Raw genomic sequence first — 26149 nt, 5'->3', positions numbered from 1 at the left:
AAGTGTAGGATGTAAAATTGCAATTGCATTGGAACTACTTGTTTTAATGCAACAACTCAATTCAGATTGATACTACTACTGTGCCAGAAGTGCCAGGGTGTTCCGCCCATAGTGCAATGTTCAGGAGATATGAAAGCCACCTAGCACTGGACTTGACCAGCTGAGAAGCTTCTGTCACAACCACGCTGCTGGTTGGAATGCTAGATCAGATAGCAGTGATTCTACTGACATCGTAACTGAGTATCTCATGGTCTTTCACGTGTACCAATTCTCATACCCTTTGCAAGGCAGGGAAAGTTCCAGGTGAGGAACAGCAACACTGAATAATAAATTCCACAAGGTCATTTAAACCTGGAAAGTGTGGTGGAATAGGAATGTAAACTATGGTCTCTCTGGAATCCTCTGGACTGTCTCTTCTCTCTGCTCTAGTAGTTCCCTACTACAAAAATGTCTTTGGAGATTTTTCCAGATGCAGTAGATTGCAGCTGCCCCAATACTGCACACCCCTACACTAGGACACCTGCTGATCCATGCTGAGAAGCAGGGAGGTGTAACTGGCTTCCTACTGATGCCCTGCTGCCTACTGCTCTAAGCAAAATACCTGCACAGCAGGGAGGCAGAGCTTTTGTTTCTGGTTACTAGAGGGGATCACTTTGAAGACTGATTTCAGTTATACATCATGCCTATTGATTATCCTTCTAAAAATCTGATACAACACTGTTGAAAATGTTGTAAAAAGTAAAGAATTACAAAAGAATAGGATTTGGAGTGTCAAACACCTCCAAATCTCTGCTTATCATTGCTGATGACTGGAGTTGGATTTAGAAGGAGATTAGAGACTTCTGTATTATTGTTCTCTGTGGAGCTCTGAAAATTATAACATTACCTTTCAGGAGAAAAGACAATCCCATTCCTAAAGCTCTAAATAATACACTGCTTAAAAATAAAACAAGATATAAGCAGTTTCATTTTCATCTACTTATGTTAAGCAGTTAAACCAGTCTCAAAGGGTTGTATTCAAACTTCTTTTCTTTAACACCTGTGGAAGCATACACAGCATTTTCAATTCATGTGACAGAGATTTTTTGCAATTCTTCTTTAAAGCTGCATTCAGAGTTCTTTGTATTATCTTTTTATTTTACTAAACAGACAACCATTGTCAAAGATGTTTCTCATGTCCTTTTGATTGAGAAAAATATTACAAGTCTTAGTCTTTTCCGCTTGTCATACATCAATAATTAAATTTAAAAAGGTAGTGTGAAAAGATGCTTTAAGGGAGCATTTAATAATTCAAAGGAATCTTAACTTGAAACAGGTCACATGAAAAAGAATGGAAAACAAAGCCCTATGTAATCGTGTCTGGCTGGGTCTGTTAGACATTTAAAAGTAGCAAGACGTACAGAATATAAGTAATTGTGTATTTGATTGCCCTTAGCACAGAATTGTATCATTGGATCATTGCTACTAAATAATAAAATCTAAAGTTAACCAGGCTGCACCATTGATAAGGTAGTGATATATTTTAGACCAAAGCTCGGGATGTCTGTTCAGGAATGTAGATTCAAGGGAAAAGGAAGAAAAATAATACAACATGGGTAAAGGGAAATACGATGATAAATGATCCTACTAGGGGCAATCAAATACAAAGGCTTGATATCATTAATATTTATAATATCATAATTAGCAAGACTGTGCCTAAGCAGTGTTATTAGTGTAACTAATTATGTTATCATAAACTATGTTAGCAATACTATAGGAATCAGTATTCTTACCTTCATAAATTATTATCAGTATTGGATTTCATGTACTTGTGCCTAGCAAATTCAGTTAAGTACTGCAGTTTCATCTGGACTCAAACACAAGTATCTAGTGTGCTTGGCAGCAAGTAATAACACACACTCTTGATTCTCTTTCTAAAATAAATTCACTGAAAAGGATGCCCTCACTCTTTATTTGGAAAAGAGGAGGTAGCCTACTGATGTGTATATTCTCATTGATAAAAGTAATTCATGTCCATATCTTATACATAGACTAAAATGTGACAGTCAAAATCCTTCATTGCAATTTTTAAAACCTTCCAAGTTTTTTTTAAAAAAACTTCCTCATTACTGTAAGGCGAAATGCAGTTTCTTAAGTAAGACCCCATGAGAAACTAAACAGCAAATACTAATGAAGTTTGGATTTAAAAAGGAGAATCATTTTGATCAGTTCCTGTTCATATATCTACATTAATACAACTAATATTTTCATCCAGTAACTTCTAGTCCTTAACAAATGAGAAGAATCATGCTATTAGGAAATATATTGGAAACTCAAATGCTGTTTTTAGGTTTGTCACTGTTTCATAATGTGTTTGTTGGTCTATAGACCCTAAATTTATCATCTTTGAGGCAGCAGGTACATATTTTCTAATAGTCTTTTCTAAAATGCTAGTTTTTCCCTGTTTGCTAATATAGTGGTTGCTGTTGCAGTCATTACTTGCCATTGTCCCAACATGTGACTTGTAATGCTATACTACCTGTAGTATCAGTGAGATTCCCACTTAAAAATGCTAACCTCAGTCATGGCTTCTAGTCACTGGGTGATGCTGTTTTCCTTAGCTCCACCAATTTTATTCATACTTTACTAGGGTTGTAGCCTTTCTCCATAACCACTTCGAAGACAGTCCTTACTTAGATGCTGCATCAGACTCACAAAGGTGGACAGAGCCAGTCTTCAGGGCTTTCTTCCTCATTGCTTTTCTGATAGCTTATTTAGATTTATTTTTTTTTTCTGTGGTAGGAACTGAATTTTGAAACTTTGACACAGATGACTGTCGTTAATACCACCTCTGAATCACCTTTCTATTAAATGCATGAAACAAACCTTGTCAGCTTGTCTCAGCTATAATCTCAGTTTGCAAATCTAGGCACTGAGATGAGAGAGTGGCAAGGTAATGATGACACCATACTGCTTTCTCACTGAACTCCCTCAAGGAAGAACTTTTGTAAAAGGACACTTACCTCAGCATGAATGTAGACTGAGATCAAGTACATGATGCAACGAGGCAGACAGTTAAGATGTACGGCATGCTTTTACAACCCAAAATTATTAGGGTGGCTGCATAAGAGAGAGGGAGAGTGCAGTTAGTATCCTTATAATCCCAAATTAACTGAATTGTGTTTTAGAATCATGTTTCTGAGTTTCTTGGGAAGATATATCAACAGGAGTGATAAAGATAACTGTGTTCTCACCAGGCATCCAGACAAGGTACAGTATTCCCCAGAGGTCCAATTTGATCTCCCCTGCGTAGTCACTCTCTCACCTTGTCTGTTTATTACAGGAATCTTTTATTAGTTGCTCACTGATCTTACTCCAGGGAGCTGAAGTGATTATGTCCAAGAAACACACTGGTGTCAGCTGATGGTAACAGAAGTGGTATAGTGTGTTTCTATACAAACTTCCACCTAATGTCAGCTACAAAAATCATACTTAACACAGTGGCCTCTATATATGCCAGGTAGCTAAACATTAGAAATATGGCAATTTATGGGTTTATAAGAAGAGGTAAATATGCATAGATACTTAATAGATCACTTCCAGCACCAGAAGGTTTGGGGGAAAAAAAAAAAAAAAAAAGACATTTGTTTCATCATGTCCGAAGGCTAATAATAATAAAGTAATAATTTAGGTGTCTTGATCTCAGAAATATCCTAAAGCTGAAGCAAACTCTTTTTCATAGTGAATCCACATCAACTGTTGTTAGGATGGTGTTGTAATGAAAATGTTACAGCCTTATCTGATAAAAACACATCAATAGGCAGTTTCTCCAGCAAAGAGAATGATCCTGAACATGCACTATCCTGTGTATGAACTTCATTGAAAATTCTGAATATAAATTCTGAAATACTGAAATTTAGCAAATTGCTGATTTTGTTCTCAAATGCACGGACTTCCTGTTAAGACTAAAACATGCACTCCCTTAGAGTATTTATGGGTACTAGAAGCAGATTCTTGTGAGTAGTACCAACCTGCTACATTCTAACTTGGTTGTAGTCAAATCTAAATGGCTTTTTATATGGCAGAGAAAAAAAATAGCTTGCAAAACCTTGAATATTTCATATGAAATATTAAATTAGCTCTGCTATCAAATGAATAAAATGTGAACCACCAGCTGTGTAAGTACACTGTTGCCATGCATGCACCAAATTTTGTGTGCTTTCAGATTCTTCAGGGCCTGTGACTACCTTCACTGAGCAGAGGTTTTTACCCCTCACATTTGGCAGTGCTCCTTGTGGTCTGCTGTTTGGGAAGGCAAGGCTTTCCAGTATGGTAAAGAACTGTCCTCATTTCCAGCAATGTGTATTTGCTAGAAATGCAGAAACATCATCAAATGGTGGTTCAGAGATCACATTTAAAATGACCGTTAGTGAAGAAACCTTTTTTCCCTTATTCCCATTGCCAATTCTGAAAAAGAGTAAGAGAGGGAAGAAAAGATGGATTTTAGGTGAATCTCCCAGCGTTTGCAAGCCAAAAGCAATCTCTGGCCCAAACAATACGTGAAGAAAGAACCTCTCTAATGTTATTTTTTTTTCATAATGGGTCTATTATGGAAGTTTATGTTGTGATTATCTACAGCGTTGTTTCTTAGGAAGACCATAGTTTGTTATATGAAATGTATCTTCCCTAACAGTGAAGCCATTTGCTGTAGAAATGGATAGAAGAAAAGGAACTAGGATTATTAAGGTGGATGTAAGTAGTTTAATCTTTGTGGGTTTTATATGTACTGTATGCTAAATTTGCTTTAAGCACTGAGTTTAAAGTTTGATATTCACAGCCAGTAAATGTGGCTATTAAGAAACGATGTATTCACATTAACTCCTTGGCTGTGGTGGTTTTAGTGTGTTCACTGCTGGCAACCGACATCAAGCCAGGAAAATCCAACTCTTGATGCAAAAGGATTTAAAAAAAAAAAAAAAAAAAAAAAAAAAACAGGCACTGCCAAAAATACATAATTCTTTTTTTGTACTCTGCAGTTTGTTTTACTTAGGAAAACGGCCTGGTCATACCCTGCAGCATGCATTCATTACAGTGATCTTTGACTGGCAGATGCAGAGTAATAAGATGCATATTTTAGTGCTTATTATAATACCCTGTCCAAAAACAACTTGACAAATTTGTGATTTCGACAGTATCTCATTTTGCTGGCTGCAGTGCTCTGTGATTGCCTGGTCCACGTGGCTTCCAGATTATGCATACCACCAATACTGCTCATTAAAATGGCCACAGTTCACCAGTTTCGGTAGCTTGGAACGAACTTGGAATGAATTATTATACAACAAAGAGGCTGCTGTCATGCAGAACAAAAGACAAGCAAAAGAGAGCTTTGGCTTAATGAGGCTAAGTGAGTGTCTCCCCTGCATCACCAGCTACTTGACGGCCTTTGAGCATGGATTTTTTTCTCCACAGGCCAAAACCTTTGGTCTATTATTTTGTGTTTATGCACCTTGAGGCTAATATACATTTTAATATGCTGCACATGGAGAAAAAAATCAGCCATTAGATTAGAACATGTGCACTCCCTGTTAAGTTAATGACAGCCGAACATAGAGATAAATTTAGGTTTTCATATTTAATTATAGCACAGCGCAGTACGTTTAGCAAGGATAAATTGCACTATTATTATGCTTCATTTTTTTTTGACATCTTTTCATATTAACCATGCGCACTTACCCCCACTTCCTCCCCAGTGTCACACATAATGTCTCTGTGCATCATCCTTCCCTAACACCATTAATTTTTTATTCTGTACAGTTGTATGTGTATTGTTGTATTTGTTACTTAGGGTTAGCTTGCTAGCTGGTTAAAAACTTCAAAACAGCCCTCATGTTAGGTGATCTACATAAGCAATAGGGACAGAAAAGGCACAGAAGGAATTGGCTGATGTGGCCAGACATGGCTTTTCACGTCTGCTGTCAGAGCAGGGCTTCCCAGCCCTTCCTGCTGGATGCTTTCAGTGCAGTGCGCCCTGTCTGTGGCTGCAGGGTGCCCCTTTCTCAACCAGCTAAATTAGAAAAGCCAGAGAAATAATGCATGTAAGTTTTAATTAGTTCCGCGGAATTACATAGTTGGATAGTATTAATATGGACAATAGTGAAGAATTTAGCATTGTTTTAGTGTATAGGAACTAAAAGAGAGCTAAGGTTGCTAGGTGGCATGTGCATTTGTTGGGAATTTGAACATGCATAGTCTCCGTTTGTCATAGCTGTCACTCCAAGAATGGCATCAGGATTTAGGCCAGACTTCAGCCTTGTAGAAGATGATATGAAATTGAAAGTAGAGGCAAGATGGTGCACAGTTCAGGCTTTACGTGTCCTTATCAAGTTTTAATGGGAATCTTTGACAATTTCTGTGCTACCATGGATTTGGTGGTGATGTTGGACCATTTGTCACTACCTGAGAGATTTGATTTCAACTCAGGGCTGAGCCATTCAGGTTGCTGTAGCTTGTGTAAATTTTTTTGCATGCTTCACAAAATTAAGGAAATACCACTATTTTCCAAAGTGGATTAGAGCAGGTAATAACTCATAGGAAGAAGATTTTCCTACTCCTGCTGTGTGTATAAGCAAGTAGAAGATATTATGCTACAGGCTTATTCCTAGATTATTCCTTATTGGATAGTTGTTTTGTGACAAAAGACACTGTGGCTTGATGACCAGAGGGTCATGACAGGAATAATAATCACCATATGAAAGGGTGTCTGGATCTTGGTGATAAAGCATTCCTCATTGCAATCAGTCAGCACTTGCTGGTGCAAGAATTTTCCTCAATGGCAGAGATCAGCTTTTTCATATTCATTGAAAGCAAATCAGTCTCTCTCTCCCCTTCCCCCAATCTCTTCCTCCAGCCTTGGGTTCAGTACCAGCGTTTACTGCCGGAGAGATTTTTCTTTGTCAGGTGTAACTACAGAGTTTGAGGATGTTTAGGACACTGCAATATTCATGGGATTGGTATTAGTTACAAAGCCTTTTTCTTTGCGTCCTCACTGGGTAAAGCCCTGGTCAGTAGTGACTGATATCTAATTGTCTAGAGTTCAAGCACTCAAATAGCAGCAATTGGTTTGTGTGTGCAAAACTGTTCTCCCTGATTTTTGCAGATTTTGATGCAAATGGCATCTGTGAAAGCAAGGTTGTGCCTTTCAAAATGTAAGATATAATTACTAGTCTAAGAACCTGATGATATGAAATTCTTCCTCTAGAATCTACCCCTGGTGAGACAAGTCATTTATTAACAATATTATGTATTTCTAAGCAGTACTTCTAACCATCTTATTATTCATTAATAACTGGTAAAATGCTCAATATTATCTGAGGTGTAGTCTTATGGAGATGCAGTTTATATCCTACAGATACCCAGGTAGCTTAGAAACATATATGCAATGAGAAATGTCTCTGCTGTAACTACAGGTAGCTATTACTAGTAAAAGCTGCTTTTATTTGTGTCCTCATTTTGTTTATGGTCCTAGTCACAGATGGACTTACTGATGTGCATGTGAAGACTGGGGCTCTTAGCCTTTGAAATAAACATTGTCCCTTAAACTTCTCAGCTGAGGAAGCTGTCTACCTTGATAGCACGCTGCTCTGTGAGCCACAATGCTCGTGTAAGGAAAGCACAAAACAAATTCTGTACAATTGGCCATAGCAGACTAAATATTATTTTTCAGACTGTTTCCCAAGAACTGTTTTATTCTTGTTCTAGTTTTGAGAGGGATTTTGTGACTTCTCAGTTAATTTTCTTGACACATCTTAAGTGATTTAGGAGCGGATTTGGCTCTTAAGTGCAGCCCTAGGTGTAGTGAAATACACAGATGTTCCAGAAATTTGGAAAGTGATTTATGGGGAGAGGCTAAAGAAGCTAAACTTTAAAGTGTCCATATGTCCTTTCTAAATGACATGTGTAAACATTACAGGTGAAGAACTCAGTGGTCTACAAATATTTGAGGTTTGCAATCAATTGAGAGAGAGGAATTTTATGATGTAGAGTGAGAATTCAACCAAGACTGATGAGTTGAATTTGAAAAAAAAAAAAAAAAATGTTCAGGAAGAGGAGCAAAAAAATTACCCTGATTGGAAGGCAAGCCTTTTTGTAGAAATGATGATGGTTTCATGCTGTGTTGCTGAGATTAAAGGAAGGGAAGACTTTTAAGACTTGAATGTGTGAAGTCTAGCAAAAGTCCCGCCAGGAGAAATTTCAGGTTTCCAGGAGTACGTGCTGGGCGCGTAGACCTTTCCTGTCTGATTTTCACATGTTAGTGTATAGCCCTTTCCAGCATTTCAGCTGTGCACTAAGGGCTACCCTTGAAAGCCACTGCATCCTAACATGTCTTTAGACAGTGGCTCAGTGTAAGCTGCTGGAGCAAACAGTATCTAACCATACACAATTGAGATGTCTTTCTGCTTAATGATTAAGACCATCCTTAAGGATCATGATTATGTCCTTTCCCACTCATTTTATTTTCATTGCAAATAAAAAGTGATTTTTTTCCTGTAATCATCTGTGTTTCTGATCCAACCACATGGACACTTCAGCTCTGAAAGCAGTACTTTCTGAGTTTTTATGGACAAATGGATTAGAAATGTCCTTCTGTTTCATTGCCCATTAGCCATACATTGGCACAGGGCAACTGCCCCCTGTAACTGACAGGAGATGTTGGGCACCCCATTTCTACACATAGAGTTGAGAAAAGAGATTTCTGCACTTGCTGACCTATCCATGCTGTACAGAATTCATTAAGGGCCTGGAACCGTGTTTGGGTTGTTCCAGGGAGAAATTACAGCCAGCCTGTAATCTGCAGCTCCGGAGCACGTTGGGGCTCTGTAATAGTTCGAAGGGGCCTGGCAAGAATTTTATTGATTTTCTGGGATCTCATTCAGGCTGATTGTGCTTGGGTACTCTGATGGTTGATGTTTAAGAACACCTAGCCTAGCTATTATTAAGAAGGTGGGTCTAATCCTGTTGGTAAGACCTTGTTTGCCCTTCATTCAACTGAGCAGATAAGTTTTAATGAAATAGCTCCTTTTTATTTTTTATGCCACATCTCTGTTTTTGATTGCTACATTTGGAACTATCCAGCATAAGTCAATGCATAACCCATATATTGTTCAGGATATTATCATGTCATGTTCCTTCATTCCTTCATTAATCATTTTGTCCATTTCCTGTTTGATCGCTTGGAATAATTAATGCATTTGTTGCTATTACTATGTAGTTTTTCTTCCAAGTTGCTGATTTATTTATACATACAAACTATAAAATACTGTGTTATTTTGTACAGTATGCCTGGATTCATGAGAAACCCAGAAGCTTATCACTGAAATACTGCATGTGGTATTTTTTTACATCTTTCAAGACCAGACCTCGCAGTTGAGTTTAAAGTAGTTGAATTCTGTAACCTATCTATTATAATTTTATTTACTTATATTACTTATCATTACATCATAGAGCATTGCATACTAGATGCTAATCATTACTTAATATTTCCTGAATAGTTGTGTTCTCATTTAAAATATTACATATATGCCAAAAGGCATTCTTTCCAATTCCAGACTAAAAATTTAATCCAGACTCAGCAGCATTTTTTCACTCCCTTTACTGAGCCTTCTTTCAAATGCTGAGCACTCCTGACATTTTGGAGTGTCCATTTAAAAAATTTCCATTTGTAAATTGAAAACCAGAAAGCTCATCAAAAACCACAAAGCTCTATAAGCACAAATATATCTACATGTTCTCTTTTGCTCAAAATGTATCACTAAACTACAAACAACTCACATGTCATTGACATTAGCATAAATGACATTCTGAAGCCTCTAAACGTACCTGTTATAGCAGGAGCACCAGGAATCCTTTGGCAACTGTAGCACGAATATGGGTTTCATAATCAACTTTTATAAAAGAGCATCCAGCAAGAGTGAGCATGGTCTTTAGGGGCTGCTGCTCAGGGTGGTACAGAGCAAATTTAATTAATGTCTCATGGTCCAGAATTACCCTCTTTCTCTTCACAACAAAATCATAATCATTTATTTGATAGACTCCAGCCATTTTAATAGCAAGTTTGTCAAAGCTCAGTTTTTGACCTACAGTGCCTGCTCTGTGGGTGGATGTCTATGCCTGCTGCTGGATTTTGGCCATAATTACCAGATGGAGGAGAAAGTGTTTACATTTTTCTATAGGACTTAATTTATTTCTCTGTTGTTTATCACTGAAGTATTGTAGTCTACGGGGTGTGAATTGTTTGTAAAGTTATTTATAACAACATTGAGTGATGAACTTACAGTCTGAAAGGCTTGAAAGTCTGCCTCCATTTAGAAAACAAAACAAAGCAACAACAAAAACAATAACATTTCCTTCTCATCCACTTTGAACCTTTGTTTTAGAAACCCAGGACTGAGTATTGTCACCAGCCACATTTAAGCCCATCTAGCTCAAAGACAAGTAATTCTCTGCTGTTAGGTCCTACCCCAACTGACGTTCATTTAGAAAGTGGAATTGGATCAAAGTATAGCAAATGGTTCTTGAGATGCACCTAGGTACGTTGAATATTTACTTCCACATTTCTAGTGGAATTAATGTTAGTTCAGTTAAAAATAATTTTGAACTCATTCAAAGCTAGCTTTGCACAATTAGCCAGCTTCAGCTATGAAAGGGACTGTGTCACAACATAACTTGCTTTCAGTTTCAAGTGTTGAGAGATTATGCAGAGTTATCGGTCCAAGATACTTCTATAGTCCAATGTCCAAGATAATTCTCTTGCAATGAAAACCTGGAGAATCAAGGATTAGATAGGTAGCAGTGGATACATCAGAACATCAGCTCATAACCATAGTCAACTCTTCCTGTCTCAGTCCCACAAGGGTAATTTAATTTTTCTTCCTGTCTTGCAGCTCATAAACATGCTTCTCTTCACAACACACACCATATGCCATTGGAAAAGGGCTGTAAAGTTTTATAGATATATTTGAGGGTATTATAAAAGGATAATAAAGTAAAAATAATGCAAAGAAATAGAAAATATTGAACAAGTGAATTAAAATATTAGGCTGGGATAGTTTCATTGCATTTGGTTTCTACTTGGTTGTTACAGTCATAAAGAGGTAGAATTCTTTTTTAGAGTTAAGAAAAATAAGAAATTTGATTCTAAAAGTAATTGTAAAAATTTGTTTAAACAATTTTAGCACATTGCTGAAGACTGTTTAGTTTTAGCTAAATCAGTATAAACTGATTTCTGTTTTATTTATTTATTTATTTTGAAACATTTTAAATGGTTTTGGGGAAATAGTTCTATAATGATATCCATTTTCCTGTTTAGAAGTGAATATTATATAAAATTATCATCTTGAATGTGAAGATGGACAGTAGGTCAGTCTGCAGACTTGAGAAGCATAGTTTACCTACTTTTTCCCAGACAGAACTTCTGCAACTCAAAATTTCCATTCCAAAATGTATTTTTTTTTCCCTCCGAAATAAGCCGATACTAGACATTTGAACTCTTTTCATGTAAAGTCTCCCAGAAATGGTTGCAAAGACAAAATATTTCAAGGTTTCTCTTGCATTATAGGCCCATTTTACCTTGAAATCTTCTGTCATGAATCCTGGTAACTCTCATGTCCACGTCCTGACTACTGTATGCAAAGTGTGCTGTAAAAGAGACTGTCTGGGGATGAAAATCTCGTAGTGTTTGTCTGGGCTTAAGTTTGGGAGGAATTTTTGAAAAATAACTTGTAGCTGGAACCAGTTGTTAAGTGAGCTTGGCCAAAGAGTTCAGTTTTATTTGTGCCCCCGATAGCTTGTATGTACACAAGAACAATAAGGCTTTAAGTAGGCTACTGTAAATTTTACTGTGATTAATGATTGTATCTAAAATTATTCTTTGCCCCTTATCACAGCACTCAGAAACTTCAGATAAATGCTGGAACCTACTTAGCTTTGTCTCACTACAGGGGTATGTTCTTTTCCACAACTTACCAAGAAAAAAAAAAAAAAAAAGGAGAAGACATATATATGTCCTACAAGACATATAAAGAATACGGCATGAAACTCAGAGTATCTGTATCGGTTTTTCAGGGGGGATGCTTGAAATGAATTAGACTATTTTCCAGGGAAAACTTATGGCACACTGCTTGTGTATAAATTAACAACAATGAAAGTGGTAAATTAAAATTGCGACATCGATTTCATTTTTAGCTCTGCTTTGCATTTATATAGAAAGATTTATTACTGTGATTTACCTTCCACTAAGAGGTAAAAGAAAAGAAAGCATAAAGTAGCAGTGGTTGTAATTATCTCCTAAAAAACTTCAGCTTGCAAAAAATGCTGCAGCAGGTCTGCTCAGAAGCATAAGTTATTGAAAGCACACAAGGCTCATTCTCCCTCCATTTTCTAGGCTGAATTCCCAGCATTTTCCAACATGGCAGTTCAGCTGCAAGGTTCAGCACATATTGAAGGGAAGACCCATCTGCCACATCAGATCAAGTACTGACCTCCACCTTTTCTGTTTGGTTGGTTGGTTCATTGGTTGGCTTTGGTTTGGTTCAGGTTGGTTTGGTTTTTGTTTTCTCTGCATCTCAGCATGTGCTGGAAACCTGGAGTGGTTGTGGTGTGGAAGCCCTAGATCGACTGTCCCAGGACAGAATAACAAACCGGGTCTTGGCTCTTTTCTTCAGCAGTCAGTACCAAAGATCCTTTGCTTCTTATGTGCTAGCTTAAACCCCCACAGTGCCAAGGCTATACTCCACGACTCCATTCATTCCTTGTGCTTGTTGGATTTTCAGCAATGCGCTTTCTCTAATACAGATGTCTAAGGTGACTGAGGTGGTTTAGGGGCATGTCCTAAACTGTGGAACAAGCTCCCACAGGATTTAAGAATCAATTAGTGCCTTTGCCTTTCACCCTGAGTGTAAAAGGCACTTTTTCAACTTTGTCTTATCTCTGCAGAAGTATATCTGCACTGCTGCTTGCTTTTCTTTTTACAGGAAGGAAATTAGTAAAATCTTAACAAAACAAAACAGCCTGCCCTGTACCCGAATAATGAGAATGAGAGAGCAGGTGAGCCACACAAGATAGGTGGAGTTCATTAGTTAGCAGACATTGCTGGGATATTTTAATGATGAAGGAAGCATAAAACCTTTGCAAGAGAAGACAACAGTATGAAGCAAGTGTCCATTTTATCTCGTTTCTTTTGTCTTCTGAAACAGAAACAGAGTCATGAGAGGCAGGCTCAAGAAACCTAATTAAATACTGAAAGGAAATGAAAATTAGTTCCCAGTTCTGCTGCCGAGACTGATTTTGTGCATACTCAATTTATATTATTTTCAGAGAAAAAGTAAGACATTAAGACTAGAATTCTCAAGGTATTTCTCATTCTTGAAGACAGGGACAAGATTTCTGGGCTACTCTTCATATATGATCCATACTCTCAGTGTTGTCATTAGGACCTGCCAAATATTTGCCATAGAAAGTTTCATAACAAGTTTCCTCGTTATAAAAATGAATCGGTGAACCCCCAGATTTACTCATTTCATTAGGAGAGTGTTTAAAGACTTTGGAGCTTTTTTTTTTCTAAAAAAAAAAAAAAAAAACTAATCATGAAATGAGCTGAGTTCCCATTGAAATCACCAACACTCAATTTTTATATGTGATTTCACTTAGAAAGGAGGATAAAATCAAAATCTGATTATCAATCTGTGCCAGTGTCAATATCAGTGTCACTGATGCCAGTGAATGTGCCTAAAAGAAAATTTAATAGCATCCTGACAATGTTTTGCTTCTTATTTAAGACTACATTGGCATTATGAAAGGAATCCTTTGTGTAAAATGGCTGTATAATGGAGAAATCACATATCTTAAGGACATGCCTGGTGCAGGATCTTCCTTTGAGACTAGACTGAAGATAAATCTCAGACTTTGGCTTTATGCCGGGACTTTGTTTGTTTGTTTTTAAAGTTGCATATTTACTTTGCCTATTTCTGAAGATGAAAAATGTTTCCTTAAATGTTAAAAACTGCAGTGATATCTGCGTTAAGTAACTCCACACTAGGACTTTTTATGGTTACGCATTAAGTCTTGTAAGTCTGGTCCCAGAATGTCCCTCATGACAGAGAATAGCATTTACTGAAACTAGTTGGATGTTACACTGTTTTACTTCAATCTGCCTGGGCACTGACATCAGAAATGACTAGATTCCTACAGGCACCTAACTTCAGAAAGTAGAGGGATGTCTGCACTTTCAAATTAAATGTGCCCAGGAATATTCCTGGGTACTTAGGCCAGCTGGCACTGAGCAGCCTGTGCCAATGATCAGAAGCTGTTAGTCTCCAAAGCAGGTTGGCTTACGGCAGGCTGCCTGCTGGGAACAGCTCCTGGAGCATGCCGACTTCCAAAGCCTCTCCAGGAATTGCCTGGGACACTGATAGTGAGCACAGGCCATAAGTGGGCAAGAAAATGTAACGCTTTTTTAGGACAGATGACAACATCCTTATGCTCAGGAATATTCCCAGACATGTTTACTACTGTGGATATAGACTGAGACTCTTGCAAAAGGATTTAAAAATAAAAAAATAAAAGAGAAAACGCAGTGATTATGGCAGTATACGTGTGGGCATGAACAATGGACAGATGGACATAAAAATGAGCTATACTGGATGTTTGTGAACATTGCACTGGGAAAAATAGCTCTAAAAGCCTGAGGCTCCAAAATCAAGAAAACTAGTGAGAATTTTTAGAAGCATTCTGGAAATGTCTTCTGTGTAAAATAAAATAGGATTTAATGTAACGTGTGTGTGAGTAATATACATATTTCTGTACAGTGTGACTAATCTAAGTTTGGACAGTGTAGAAAAACTACAACTCACTATCTCTCCAAATATAATAAGACAGCTAACCCATGAATTCATTGCATCCTGACGGATGAATTCAGTTTGTAGGTAAGAGTAAGACAATGTTGCAGTGATTCAAAAGAGAATCCTCAGAAGCTATTTTTACATTCAGAAGTGGTGGAGACAAATAGGAATGGAGATGCAGAATTAAATGGTTGATACTGCAGACTGGTGTCCATACAATATGCATTTCAGAGGGGCTTTCCTGTGCTCTAACTCTAGTCTGGTCTCTTAAGCTAAATGCCCATTAGCAGTTGGAGCTCATTTGAGGTGTACTTCTGGAGCACACATTCAGGTTCCATTTCATCCAAAATAAAATCCTGTTTGTGCTTTCTGAGACTGCTCTGCAGCAAGAACCAAAGCACAGTATGTGGGGATAATCAGGAGATTCGCCTCAGAAGCGTACTCCTGATCTAAACTAAACCACTAATGTAGCGGCACCTGGAGAGCTCATGCAGCAGCACTACAGCGATGCAGAGCTAATGTGCACAATTAGTGAGCAAACCGAGGCCAGCCATCAGTGGAGCAGAGACAGAAGCTGTTAACCACGTAGAAAAGAAAATGTTTGCATAGACAAGGAAAAATTTTGTGCAAACATAAATGCATTAGCACAAAGCAGAAAAGAAAAACCTACTGGTATTTGTCTCACATATGGAATTCTTTGCACTGGCAAGAAAATTGTTTTGCCAAAGCTTGCTTACAATAGCAAAAAGAAAAAATGCACCATAGAAAAAAAAAAAACAAACTGACTCAGAAAATGTACTTCTGCACATATCCAGCTTTGATTCACTACACAAGAGCAAAAATAAACTTTTGCTGTCATTTGCACAAGCATGAACTTTAAACTAAGAGCAGCAGCAGAAAAACAGAGAAGAAGTTGAATGCCAGCTGGGCAGTCGAACATCTGTAAATGTTAGATAACAGAGATTTTGTTGGTGTTTTGTAAGAATCGAAAACTGCAGACAAACACATACAGATTAGCATTATACAATAGAACAATCAAAATGCCAGTAGGACAATGTAAATTACAAGAACAATACCAAGGAAAAGTGGGCACATTAAAATACTGGGAAATATAAATACCACACAAATACACTGCTTTTTACTAAATCAAGTGATTGAATGAAGTGTGCAGCTACACTGGGTCAAACAATTCATAAAAGTTGCACGCACAAAAAAAAAAATCAAATAGGTAGCAATGTAAGATCCTTGCAGCAGTGTCTGATGGTGTTTTAAAGGTCTAGCATGTCTTCTGGGCATAGAAGAGCTGGAAATGGATACAGCAGTGCAGCCAGCTGAACATTTGCTTAATAGAATATCCTCTGCACTCAGAAGAAGCAGTGGAAGTAAAGTAGAAGCAAGTGGAAGTAAAGAGGACGTAAGTCTCATTGCTGAGGTTTTCCAGAGTCACAGGTCAGATGGGCAAGTCATGAGCTGTAGAGAAGGGAGGAAGCCATGCATATGCATAGTCTTAAGCAATTTAAGTAAGGTATTATACAGACCTGCAGTTTACCACTTACAAAAGTAACAGTAGTGTCAGTTTGTGATGCAATACTCAGATATTTGCAAATGTATTAGATAGAAGAATTAAAGAAAGTTAACTACCTCAATGCCTTCTGAGCACCTTTTGGGGGTGGTACAGGTGGAAGAAAATACAATTTGAGATCAAACCTGTTGTAGAAGAATACCTGTTGTAGAAGTATAAGCAAGAAAAACAAATGCAGCTTGCTGGGATTGCTGCCATAGCTGTACAGATGCAGAAACAGAAAAGCAAAAGCTGTAGCTGATCGTGATTACAATCTCATCTATCTGCTTGAAATGACCAAGGCAATAAATCTAAAATGAAATAAAATGAGATGAAATTGCATTTGACTCCTGGAGCACTGGGATAATTGCTGACCTCCCAGAGGCTATTACCCAGCTCCTAAAAAGTAAAAACCATGCAGAAAAGACCCACACCTGAAAATGGATAAGTCAGTTTGAAGATTAGTAGTATTCATAAACCATCTCACATCACTATTCCAAGCTTTTGAGATCCGTACAGTCTCCTGAGGTGATTACTAAACAAAACCATGCTAAGAATATAACCACTGTAATTCCCTTAGGTCTTCTTACATATAAAGGAGCTGTACAAAATATCCCATAGCGCAGCTTTGCAGCATGTAAATGCAGAGGCCATTACATCGCATGACGCAGGGTGCTGGAGGCACTGCTGTTCGAGAGAGGCGTACACAAAAACAGTACTATGGAACAAGAATGTCAGATCCTCAAAATAATGGAAACAGAGCAAACAAGGAAACGCAGCATAAGTATTATTTAAGCCAGGTCTTAAGTTGAGGCAGGGGTTACAAAAGAACATCAAAAGGACATCAAAGGCCTTGAACAAGGCAACGATTTAGTGTCAGCTCATGCCCATTGATCTTTCACGTTGGCCATTTTAGCAGGGGGAGTGCCCATGGAGCTAAACTGTGGTTTGGTGCCCTGCCACATCTCGTGCCCACCACACTCCAGTTGCACACCTGATGGTAGGAAAAAGCTTGTCCTGCTCTGGTGTCATGCCTCATAAAAGCAGTCTTCACAGAAAAAGGTATTTGAGAGCGGACTTTTTGCTCATGCAAGGTCATTCAATGCATCTTCTCTGGAGGCAGGAAATGTGTGCGTGGTGACTGCGTGGTGACTGCTCCTGCCTTTGTAAGCCATTGAGACTGAAGCTCTCCTAGAAGCTTTATCCATCAGAATACACAACGCCTCTATAAAATACAGATGGAAAAAGAAAAAAAAAAAAAAAAAAAAAAAGCTGGGCACACAGAAGACATGGATTATCTGTAATAACAGAAATTATGTCGTCTGTGACCTTTATAGCAGCAGCCTTGTTGCAGACAGCATTAACATAGAGAAGCTGCACTATGTAGAAAATTTTGTTTCCTTTTCTGTCTTATGGTAGAAATAGCTATAGATGATATTTTTTGAGATGTAGGTTGTATCACCATAAATATCTGGCATAGCTTTAACAAGATAAGTTATGTCAATAATAGAAAGAATATTGTTTTTACAATTTAAATGAGGATTTGATTTTAAAATACTGCAGTTTCTGAATACAGAAGCTCTGTAGGTCTTGCATGATCTGTCATCCACAAAGAGATATGTTATTGGGAATTATTTGGGTGCAGAACAGCTGAAGATGTGACTTTTTTCAAACAACATGAAAAAGGTGAACACTGTGGGCTCCATTTTACTCTTCATTGGGCACTTGTAACTCCTGTGATGGAGCCAGGTGAAACCATGTTGGCACATCCGAGAAGTGTGAGCTGTGGTCAGCCAGTGGGACATGGTCCCTTGGTCACAGCACAGAGGCTTACCCTTGGGTAACTACTTGGATGTTTAACGTTCAGCCATGTGCAAAAGCCTGTAGGATCAGAATAGGAGTTTCTTTGTAAATGTAAGTAACATAGTTGCTGTGCCATCCTGATCCTTTTGAGCAGCAAAATAGCCTGATGAGTACACACGTGAAGGAAAGATTTACGCATCTCCATGGTTCATATGTCAAGAGCACATGGCTATTGAAAAAGCGGATGGCCTGTTGAAGCAATATGTGATTGTGGTTACATTTAATGGCAGAGGGAAAACTGAATGCATATACTTGCAGGCCTAACTGTGCATACAAATCAATGAAGTCTTGTAGTAACCAGGTGCTCAGAACAGAATTCATTTTAAAGCTCTTATAGTAATTTAAACCAAGATAGTTTTCAAAAATATAATCATATATGGCTGTAATCTATATGTCTAATAATTTGCATATTAGATTTTTAAAACTTAAATTCATCCTCAGACTGACCTGAGTGAAAATCTAATCAAATTAGCATTTTAGAATATACGACTACTCTAATGTCATTTTCAGAACATGATAATACTTTTGATACGATACTTTCACTGTTATAAAGACAGAAAAATATGCAAGAGAAGCACTGTTGGAGACTTGGAAGTTTAATTCTAATGAACAGTGTTCTAAGTTAGGTTTTTATACAGTTTCTATTACTTTGGTACCTGCACATTGACATCTCCTCACTCCTTGATGGTGAGATAGAAAACATTTATAACAGTTCAGTGAAGGGATCCCTTTGGTAATGCATTATTGGCATTTTATTCCGGCAATAAGTTTTATATAATATTAATCTTAAATAGTGTAGCAATCGCTTATTTCTTTACAGATCTTTTTAAAAGTTTTTAGAACTTCAAATGATCAAACTTCTTCATCCTCAGTTTCTTTCAGTGGGCCATATCAATTTTATCATTTGGGTATACTTCTGGTTGTTGTTGTTGTTTTTTTGATGGTGCTGTTTATTTACATATTTATTTATCTATTTATTTATTTTATGTGATATGTATTGTGTTGATTTTCAAAGCTGTTGAAAGGCCTGAATCAAACCAGAATACCAAAGCTCCTTCTAGGAAGGCATTTAATGTTTTCTCAACCTAACTCAAGTGGGAGTTTTTTCTGTCAAGGGGTGGAAGCACTAATGCCAAAACCATTTGTATTATGACTCTTAGTACAAAATTTAGTGAGTTTAGATTATCAAGGTGATGATAAAAAGCATTGTATTGTTGAGCATGAAGGCTTTAAAATGCAGTGGTGGGCCTCTTGGTCTTAACTGCAAGGGTTGACTAGCACTCATTTGTCTGAACTGAATACTTTACATTTAAATTAGGATTTTGTGAAGTAGAGATGGAAGGATTACTGTGTGTGAGAGATGAATGAGGGAAAGCGTTGTATTCTGTGCAGAAGGAGGATAAGTGCTGTGGTTCATCTGACATAAGAGATGGATTACAATGAATCTGAAGTGGTAGAAGGTTTGCTTAGGAATTATTAGCAACGTTTTACATTTAAGTAATCTACCACTGCAATAATGCACGTATAGTTATGTGATATGTAATCTACCAGGGAAAAGTGGAGTTTATTTCCAAATATATTGAAATTATGTGCTGTTTAAAGTATAGACAAGTTGGTAAAAAATCTGGAGCTTCTATGAAGAAAAAAAAAAAAAAAATACAGGATAACCAAAATTCTGAAGAGGTTCCAGCAGATGGAAAAAGTGTATGCTCTTACCACTTGTGCAAGGTATAACTGTGCTAACAAGAAGTATTTGATAGGTAAATTTGCAGCAAAAATACACTCAGCAATGGGTGAAAATGTACTTTCCTTTGCACCCAGTGGCACAGTGGCAGCACTAGTTCTTTTACTGAATTTTCTCAAAGCTTCACAGAGCTTTGAGAGCTTGTCTTTCAAAATCTTAGGTTCTTCCAGAGGCTAGAAGAGGTTGTCGTTTGCTTCCCGTCTCTGCACTGTCTCCCAATACCCTGAGAGCACAAATTGTGTTTTGGCCTGACTTATTAAACTGCATATTTTGTATAAATGTCCCTGGTGCATACATAGATTTTCACTGTGTAAGTGCTGTAAGGTGTATGGGTCTGTATCAGGGAGATGCTGGAAGAGAGTCTGGGAGAGCTAAGGAGAACACAGACAGCGTGCAGTTCACCTAGTCCTGCGCCCAGGGCATATTTGCACTTAGGCTGCATGGTAGTGTCAGGTTGCTCAAGGAGGTTCACATGGGTCATATAGGCAGTTTAAATGTAGCTTCATGGGGCTTCACAGTTCCAGATATAGGGCTAGGGTGCTTCTGGTACCCGACCCAGCTCATTTAGCACAAGCAGAATTAGCAAATTCAGCTTGATACAGCTCCACTCACCTTGCTGGGTCAGCAGCGTCTCTGACTGACAGGTCAGTTGGTAATGTAGTCATAGCAGCAAGGATATTCATGCTTTCTCATACTTGTAAGGAATGACTTATTTTTCCTTCTCATAGTCTGGCTAGGCTTCTAAAGCTTTTTCAAAACGGTCCAGAAAACAGACAGTCATTAGGTACTGCTGGAGTTCAATCTCCTCAGTAAATGCATTCCCAGAACAGGATGGTTAAACCCAAAGAAACAGGTGATTTTGTGGTTGTTCTGAAAAGTTCAATTACCAGCCAGCTTGGAAGAGAAAGCAGCTAAAAGTGCCTAGCGGTGGCATTTTTTTCATATGATCGGGTGTTTTACAACACTGATATGATAAGGTTGAATATATAGAAATAAACACAATGTGGTATATAGACACACAAGAAAAATGTGAATACTGGACTGATGCATTTTTATTTCTATACCAGTAGAAGTACAAAATCTTATTTGCACCAAGTTGTTCCAAAGCTAAGGCAGCTGATACTAATCCACGTTTCCTAAATGCCTCTGAATAGTTATATTTGCTCACCTGTCACATATTTGTAAATAGCCATTCTGCTGACATCTTTGTTACACTGCTGCTTAGCTGACAGAATTTCATCTGCATAAATGGGTGGAAAGTCCTTTCCTCACATGTCTAACAAACTGGAGACAAAGTGCCTGCCAATGTTTTAATTTCTTGTGCATGTTCTGGTTAGAGAGTGAGAAGAATGCTTTCACTCCACAGTGTCATGAATATGGTAATCTATGGAAATCACAGAAAGCAGGTACTTAAGTTAAGCACATACTGTACTACAGGAATCCCTGATGAATTCAAGTCTCTTCTGTTTAGAGAAGATGTTGTTGTCTATTAAGTGACAGACTGCCAGATGTTCATGAAGTAGCACAGTAATGTGTATCAGTATCTTCTTTTCTTCAACCCAGAAGGTAACATTTTCTTTATCATCTATGTCATCTTGGCTTTTGATTGTAAATGTCTAAGCTTGCTTCAAATATTAACTCCTTTTTGTTTTATTGATGAATATTTCATGACAGAAAGACTTCAATACATTTGTAGAATATAAGTTTTTGCTGCACTATAGTAAGCCTATAATCCTAAAATCTTTTCCTTCACTCGGTATAAGCTGCTAAAAAACAAGCATTTGAGGGAGAACCTGAAGAATAATTTGTTGGTGATTTTGAGGAAGTAGAGAAAATTTTGGCAGTGATAGTGATATGATGAAAGCAGGAATAATTATTATTTTAAATAATGGTTTTATCTGCACTCTCGGGCATGATACTATGTATCTCATGGTGAGGTCACAGCAGTATGTTTTCCTAGAATACACATTAATGTTGCAGTTAGTCACAGAATTACTGCAGGGCTGGGGGTTAGCTCACCCACTTTAAATAATCATGGTTTAAAGAGTGGACAGAACAGTTGAATAACTAAGTGCAGTGGTATATACACAGGCAGCACAGGGAGCAGAGGTTGCGGTAAGAAGTACATGTGCAGGAATTCTGGATTATTGAGACAGTGCTGTTTACAAGCAAATAAAAGTTCCAAGGCAAAAATTCAAAATAACTGAAAGACAGAGTTCTTTTTTTTTTTTTCAAAAGATCTATTGTGTTGTCCTTTATTTTGCAGTCTTTTGCACATCATTAAAGGCAGTGATGCCAGTAATAACTCAGCTCTAAACACAGGATGGTGAGGATGTGTGAACCCTTTCATACAAGTTTTCTGCACCTTCTTGCTAACTAGAACAGCTCTGGGGCCTTTAACAACTGGTGTTGGCCCAAGAAATTCTCTATAAGCTGGAGACCGAAAGAGTGGTGTCCCATCATCCCCATGAAGCATGACCTGCCTATATGCCATGGGGAGGACCCTTAAAGGATTCCCCGGAGGAGCTTGCAGTTGTTTATGTGGGCTTGACATGAACTTTACTGCCATCTGGGTGAGTCCTTCATGACATAGGCTCTTCCTGTGCAGCATATGGGAAAGGCCCATCCATTAGCGTTGTCAGCCCAACACAGAAGCTATTTAAGAGAATTTAGCTTTGAATGTTTAAAAGAGTAAGAACATCTAAAAGATTAAGAAGTAGCAGCTCCATTTTCTCCTTTGCTGTATATAGTTAGTTTTCATTAGTTGAACAGTTTACAAGATTAGTGGGGAAAGCTGGTGCGAAATATTCCCTCCAGATTATCTATGAATATGAATGTGTATGTTATTTTCCACCTTCACAGGAACCAAATTCAGCTTTTAGCTTTATTGTTTATCTTTCCAGAAGAAGCACAAGCTACCTTGACATAGTGACAAGATTTTGCTGTTGTTACTGTTGCTGCTGTTGTACCGGGAGTTTGTGTTTCCTACCTCTGGAAATGTTGGAGTTATGTTCTTCTGTGTTCTCAGAGAACAAGGAAGAAAACAGATACCACTTCAGAGGAAACTTCAGTAAATGTTTTAGTAAAGTTGCAGGAGGCTGGAGGCAGAGCACTGGAATGGGGTTTATTATGCAGGATAAGGTAGAGTCAAGGCCACATGTTTGTGCAGCATATAGTAAGGATTCTAGATTTATGCAGCCATTTTGAGCATATTTGACTTTGGAAAAAGCAAACTCGAAGGATTCAGAAGCTACTGGAAAAATCATTAAAAGTGAAAGTACCTTCTCTTATGTACATCAAATACAGAAAATTTTCCACATGAACAAATGGGGGTCAAACGTTACTAAAACCTTTGTGCTGAGGGCACATAAAATGACCCATACAAACCTGATTTAAATTCTTGTAGCTTCTGGGTGAGGGCAGCTGTCTACCTTGCTTAAATGTTAATGTTTCCTTTATCTGATTGCCTTTCTGTACCATGCTCCCTATTTCAGGGGTCCTGCCTCACCTATTACCCCCTTCAAAGCTACTCATTCTTGTCTGCAATCTTCATATCTCTAATTGTGTCTGAGGCAGTCACTTGGCTGAGTAGCCTCCCAAGCTTTTTCATCCTTAGCTTTTACCAGCACAGCCACTTCTCTCTGCAGTTTTCCAATGCCAAGTAGAAGCCTTCTATGACATAGTCCTGTCAAGGCAAAACAGAGATAAAGCCCAGCTTTGCTACATTTTTATAGAAGTGAGTGGTATTTAGGGAGGATAGCTCAACCAAGTACAGATCAACTCTTCTTTGTAGTAAATTAGCACTTGACATGGATTTATGAAAGGGAAACCATGTTTGACCAACTGCGGGCAGAACAATGGGTGTTATCTTCAGCAACTTTCAACACTGTCTCTCAAAGCATCCTTTTGGACAGAGTGGTGAGACATTGAGTAGACAGTGAGATCAACTGAATACTGACTGAACCTACTAGTGGCAGAAAATCCAACTACAGGCCAGTCCCTAGTGGTGTACCCAAGATGTTAATTCTGTAGCCATTTTAACATCCTCACTAATGATCTGGATGACAGGACAGAGTGCATCTGCATCTTGTTTACAGATGATGCAGAGCTAGAAGGATTTTTAGATGTACCAGGGGGATTGTGCCGCCACTCAGAAGGATGTTATGCTGGAAAAATGGGCTGACAGAAACCTCGAGAAGTTCAGTAAGGGAAAATGTGAAGTCCTGCATCTGGGGAGGAACAACCCCAGGCACCAGCACAGGCAGGGGCCAACCATCTGGCAAGCAGCTTTGCAGGAAAGGCCCTGGGGAGGACAAGCTGACCACCAGCCAGCCACGTGTCCTTACAGCAAAGGCAGCAGTGCCCTGGGCTGCATCAGGCCAAGCATCACCGGCAGGCCAAAGGAGGAGATCCCTCCCCACGGCCCAGCACTGGTGGGACACCCAGAGCGCTGCACCCAGAGCCGGGCTCCCCACGGCAGGGATGTGGCCTTACCAGAGTGAGTCCTGCAAAGGGCACTGAGGTGATGGAGGAACTGGGGCGTCTGCCCCACGAGGGAAGGCTGAGAGCACTGGAGGCATTCAGCCTCAAGCAGGGGAGGCTCAGGAAGATCTTACCAATATGCAAAAATATCTGATAGGAGGGAGCAAAGACAGCAGAGCCCCGCTCCTCAGTGGTGCCCAGTGAAGGGCTGGGAGGCAACAGGCACAAGCTGAATGATTAGGAATTCCATTTAAACATTAGAAAGAACTTTTTTTTTTTTTTTTTTAATGAGAATGATCAGACATGGGAGCAGGTTGCCCAGGAAGAATAAGAGCAATACCTTGTTTGAATTCTAAAACATGCTGGTGATTACACAGCAAAGTTTAGGTGTTAAAGTTATCCATCCATTTGCATAACTTTGTGGGCCTTTGTTTGGTGTATCACTACTGCAACCAGTAAATAATATTTCAGTACACCAATTTGAACTCTTTTAGCAATTCAACTTGTCAGATATTTTTCAGTCTTCATTCTTGTTCTCATTTAGTTTTCCTATGTGCAAGCAGAAACGTCTATACTTGAAAAATGTAAAGTATGTGAAATAAGACAATTTGGCTTCAGTTCTACCTCCAGATTCATGAGACATCACTGTGTCACTTAAAATTGTTTACAAGTTAAAAGCATACAAGAGGAATTTAGAGAATGAATGCATAAACCTCGTCATACCGCAGACTTGAGGCAACACACAAATACGGAAGAAACTGGATAATGACATTACATTCAACATGGGAAATTTGTCAGACATGAGGGAAATGGTATTTTTAAAAGCTGTTGCATCATGGCTACATGATACTGCTACCCCAAATTTCCATGTGCTACCCCAAATTTCCATCATTAGACTTGCTTATGTAAGTTCTTCATTTACCTTGTGACCACTGCTCCCTGAAAATTATTTTTAGGAAAATTACTAATTTTCATTGTTCTTTTCTATGCCCCATCTCATTAGCATATACCAACAGGATACACTTCAGATCCACCAGAGTACTGTAGGAGAGTATAGCTTATTTTTGGTTTATGACGATACCTAGCTGTGCCAGCTGAAATCTGGGTTTTCTAACAGTAGATAGCATCCAGCCCTTTCGTGGGAAACAGCTCCTAAATAAACAACTGGTAACCACAGCACGGGGGTGTAGCTGGACTTTCCCAGGATAAGGAGAATTTCAATTTTAAAGTTAGAAATAAAGTCTTAGTCACCTGATACATATTGCACTGCCCTGTTCACTAGCCTGTTCCAGCTCCAATTCAATTATGCTACTTGCTGGTGCACCCATAAAAATTACAGCAATCTGAAGTGAAAGATACTCTCTACTTTTTACCATTAGGAAACAAGCACCTTTTTTAGTTCATAATATGCTCAATTACCTTTAGATTGATCCATGAATAAATTATAATCAAAACAGACTTATTCACCTTAAAGCTCTCCTGGCTTAAGGTTTCATTGTTGATTCATTATGTTGTCAGTTCTCTATTGGCAGGGTAATGCTTTTTTATATCTGGATAGAGACAGTTTTAGTGGAAGATACTGTTATCTTTAAATGAGTAGGATTTAGCTTTTCTGGTGAGAACAAA

General features: G+C 38.3%; 1 protein-coding gene across 2 annotated transcripts in view; it reads left to right on the top strand.

Moving 5' to 3' along the window:
* Window positions 1-26149, top strand: part of DPYD (dihydropyrimidine dehydrogenase) — a 353894-nt gene that overhangs the window by 309751 nt on the left and 17994 nt on the right. The gene's annotated exons all lie outside the window — the stretch shown is intronic.

The sequence above is a fragment of the Anas platyrhynchos genome, chromosome 8, assembly GCF_047663525.1.
Source record: "Anas platyrhynchos isolate ZD024472 breed Pekin duck chromosome 8, IASCAAS_PekinDuck_T2T, whole genome shotgun sequence".
Lineage (NCBI taxonomy): Eukaryota > Metazoa > Chordata > Aves > Anseriformes > Anatidae > Anas > Anas platyrhynchos.
Note: the sequence above shows the minus strand (reverse complement) of the source record. Positions and strands in the feature narration are given on the sequence as shown.